This window comes from Ascaphus truei, chromosome 13 (genome assembly GCF_040206685.1).
Source record: "Ascaphus truei isolate aAscTru1 chromosome 13, aAscTru1.hap1, whole genome shotgun sequence".
NCBI lineage: Eukaryota > Metazoa > Chordata > Amphibia > Anura > Ascaphidae > Ascaphus > Ascaphus truei.
The window spans coordinates 34126465-34131426 of NC_134495.1; positions in this window are offsets into that span (position 1 = coordinate 34126465).

Below are 4962 nucleotides of genomic sequence, written 5' to 3' on the forward strand. Positions count from 1 at the left end.
GTACTGCGTGGATTGCGACGTGGGCGTGACACTGTGCGTGATTGTGACGTGGCCGTGACACTGTGTGTGATTGTGACGTGGGCGTGACACTGTGCGTGATTGTGACGTGGGCGTGACACTGTGCGTGATTGTGACGTGGGCGTGACACTGTGCGTGATTGTGACGTGGGCGTGACACTGTGTGTGATTGCGACGTGGGCGTGACACTGTGCGTGATTGTGACGTGGCGTGACACTGTGTGTGATTGTGACGTGGGCGTGACACTGTGCGTGATTGCGACGTGGGCGTGACACTGCGTGATTGTGACTGTGGGCGTGACACTGTGCGTGATTGCGACGTGGCGTGACACTGTGCGTGATTGTGACGTGGGCGTGACACTGTGCGTGATTGTGACGTGGGCGTGACACTGTGCGTGATTGTGACGTGGGCGTGACACTGTGCGTGATTGTGACGTGGGCGTGACACTGTGCGTGATTGTGACGTGGGCGTGACACTGTGCGTGATTGTGACGTGGGCGTGACACTGCGTGATTGTGACGTGGGCGTGACACTGTGCGTGATTGGACGTGGGCGTGACACTGCGTGATTGTGACGTGGGCGTGACACTGTGCGTGATTGCGACGTGGGCGTGACACTGCGTGATTGTGACGTGGGCGTGACACTGTGCGTGATTGTGACGTGGGCGTGACACTGTGCGTGATTGTGACGTGGGCGTGACACTGTGCGTGATTGTGACGTGGGCGTGACACTGCGTGATTGTGACGTGGCGTGACACTGTGCGTGATTGTGACGTGGGCGTGACACTGTGCGTGATTGCGACGTGGGCGTGACACTGTGCGTGATTGTGACGTGGGCGTGACACTGTGCGTGATTGTGACGTGGGCGTGACACTGTGCGTGATAGTGACGTGGGCGTGACACTGTGCGTGATAGTGACGTGGGCGTGACACTGTGCGTGATTGTGACGTGGGCGTGACACTGTGCGTGATTGTGACGTGGGCGTGACACTGTGTGTGATTGTGACGTGGGCGTGACACTGTGCGTGATTGTGACGTGGGCGTGACACTGTGCGTGATTGTGACGTGGGCGTGACACTGTGCGTGATTGTGACGTGGGCGTGACACTGTGCGTGATTGTGACGTGGCGTGACACTGTGCGTGATTGTGACGTGGGCGTGACACTGTGCGTGATTGTGGCGTGGGCGTGACACTGTGCGTGATTGTGGCGTGGGCGTGACACTGTGCGTGATTGTGACGTGGGCGTGACACTGTGCGTGATTGCGACGTGGGCGTGACACTGTGCGTGATTGTGACGTGGGCGTGACACTGTGCGTGATTGTGACGTGGGCGTGACACTGTGCGTGATTGTGACGTGGGCGTGACACTGTGCGTGATAGTGACGTGGGCGTGACACTGTGCGTGATTGTGACGTGGGCGTGACACTGTACGTGATTGTGACGTGGGCGTGACACTGTACGTGATTGCGACGTGGGCGTGACACTGTGCGTGATTGCGACGTGGGCGTGACACTGTGCGTGATTGTGACGTGGGCGTGACACTGCGTGATTGCGACGTGGGCGTGACACTGTGCGTGATTGCTGACGTGGGCGTGACACTGCGTGATTGCGACGTGGGCGTGACACTGTGCGTGATTGCGACGTGGGCGTGACACTGTGCGTGATTGCGACGTGGGCGTGACACTGTGCGTGATTGTGACGTGGGCTGTGACACTGCGTGATTGTGACGTGGGCGTGACACTGTGCGTGATTGTGACGTGGGTGTGACACTGCGTGATTGCGACGTGGGCGTGACACTGTGCGTGATTGTGACGTGGGTGTGACACTGCGTGATTGTGACGTGGGCGTGACACTGTGCGTGATTGTGACGTGGGTGTGACACTGCGTGATTGCGACGTGGGCGTGACACTGTGCGTGATTGTGACGTGGGTGTGACACTGCGTGATTGTGACGTGGGCGTGACACTGTGCGTGATTGCGACGTGGGCGTGACACTGTGCGTGATTGCGACGTGGGCGTGACACTGTGCGTGATTGTGACGTGGGCGTGACACTGTGCGTGATTGTGACGGGCGTGACACTGTGCGTGATTGTGACGTGGGCGTGACACTGTGCGTGATTGTGACGTGGGCGTGACACTGTGCGTGATTGTGACGTGGGCGTGACACTGTGCGTGATTGTGACGTGGGCGTGACACTGCGTGATTGTGACGTGGGCGTGACACTGTGCGTGATTGTGACGTGGGCGTGACACTGTGCGTGATTGTGACGTGGGCGTGACACTGTGCGTGATTGTGACGTGGGCGTGACACTGTGCGTGATTGTGACGTGGGCGTGACACTGTGCGTGATTGTGACGTGGGCGTGACACTGTGCGTGATTGTGACGTGGGCGTGACACTGTGCGATTGGACTGATTGTGACGTGGGCGTGACACTGTGCGTGATTGTGACGTGGGCGTGACACTGTGCGTGATTGTGACGTGGGCGTGACACTGCGTGATTGTGACGTGGGCGTGACACTGCGTGATTGTGACGTGGGCGTGACACTGTGCGTGATTGTGACGTGGGCGTGACACTGTGCGTGATTGCGGCGTGGGCGTGACACTGTGCGTGATTGCGACGTGGGCGTGACACTGTGCGTGATTGTGACGTGGGCGTGACACTGTGCGTGATTGCGACGTGGGCGTGACACTGCGTGATTGTGACGTGGGCGTGACACTGTGCGTGATTGTGACGTGGGCGTGACACTGTGCGTGATAGTGACGTGGGCGTGACACTGTGCGTGATTGCGGCGTGGGCGTGACACTGTGCGTGATTGCGACGTGGGCGTGACACTGTGCGTGATTGTGACGTGGGCGTGACACTGTGCGTGATTGCGACGTGGGCGTGACACTGTGTGTGATTGTGACGTGGGCGTGACACTGTGTGTGATTGTGACGTGGGCGTGACACTGTGCGTGATAGTGACGTGGGCGTGACACTGTGCGTGATTGCGACGTGGGCGTGACACTGTGCGTGATTGTGACGTGGCGTGACACTGTGTGTGATTGTGACGTGGGCGTGACACTGTGCGTGATTGTGACGTGGGCGTGACACTGTGCGTGATTGTGGCGTGGGCGTGACACTGTGCGTGATTGTGACGTGGGCGTGACACTGTGCGTGATTGTGACGTGGGCGTGACACTGTGCGTGATTGTGACGTGGGCGTGACACTGTGCGTGATTGTGACGTGGGCGTGACACTGTGCGTGATTGTGACTGAGGTGACACTGTGTGTGATTGTGACGTGGGCGTGACACTGTGCGTGATTGCGACCGTGGGCGTGACACTGTGCGTGATTGTGGCGTGGGCGTGACACTGTGCGTGATTGTGACGTGGGCGTGACACTGTGCGTGATTGTGACGTGGGCGTGACACTGTGCGTGATTGTGACGTGGGCGTGACACTGTGCGTGATTGTGACGTGGGCGTGACACTGCGTGATTGTGACGTGGCGTGACACTGTGCGTGATTGTGACGTGGGCGTGACACTGTGCGTGATTGCGACGTGGGCGTGACACTGTGCGTGATTGTGACGTGGGCGTGACACTGTGCGTGATTGTGACGTGGGCGTGACACTGTGCGTGATTGCGACGTGGGCGTGACACTGTGCGTGATTGCGACGTGGGCGTGACACTGTGCGTGATTGTGACGTGGGCGTGACACTGTGTGTGATTGTGACGTGGGCGTGACACTGTGCGTGATTGTGACGTGGGCGTGACACTGTGCGTGATTGCGACGTGGGCGTGACACTGTGCGTGATTGTGACGTGGGCGTGACACTGTGCGTGATTGCGACGTGGGCGTGACACTGTGCGTGATTGTGACGTGGGCGTGACACTGTGCGTGATTGTGACGTGGGCGTGACACTGTGCGTGATTGCGACGTGGGCGTGACACTGTGTGTGATTGTGACGTGGCGTGACACTGTGCGTGATTGTGACGTGGGCGTGACACTGTGCGTGATTGTGACGTGGGCGTGACACTGTGCGTGATTGTGACGTGGGCGTGACACTGTGCGTGATTGTGACGTGGGCGTGACACTGTGCGTGATTGTGACGTGGGCGTGACACTGGCGTGATTGCGACGTGGGCGTGACACTGTGCGTGATTGTGACGTGGGCGTGACACTGTGCGTGATTGTGACGTGGGCGTGACACTGTGCGTGATTGTGACGTGGGCGTGACACTGTGCGTGATTGTGACGTGGGCGTGACACTGCGTGATTGTGACGTGGGCGTGACACTGTGCGTGATTGCGACGTGGGCGTGACACTGTGCGTGATTGTGACGTGGGCGTGACACTGTGCGTGATTGTGACGTGGGCGTGACACTGTGCGTGATTGTGACGTGGGCGTGACACTGTGCGTGATTGTGACGTGGGCGTGACACTGTGCGTGATTGTGACGTGGGCGTGACACTGTGCGTGATTGCGACGTGGGCGTGACACTGTGCGTGATTGTGACGTGGGCGTGACACTTGCGTGATTGTGACGTGGGCGTGACACTGTGCGTGATTGTGACGTGGGCGTGACACTGTGCGTGATTGTGACGTGGGCGTGACACTGTGCGTGATTGTGACGTGGGCGTGACACTGTGCGTGATTGTGACGTGGGCGTGACACTGTGCGTGATTGTGACGTGGGCGTGACACTGTGTGTGATTGTGACGTGGCGTGACACTGTGCGTGATTGTGACTGGGCGTGACACTGTGCGTGATTGCGACGTGGGCGTGACACTGTGCGTGATTGTGACGTGGGCGTGACACTGTGTGTGATTGTGACGTGGGCGTGACACTGTGCGTGATTGTGACGTGGGCGTGACACTGTGCGTGATTGCGACGTGGGCGTGACACTGCGTGATTGTGATGTGGGCGTGACACTGTGCGTGATTGCGACGTGGCGTGACACTGTGCGTGATAGTGA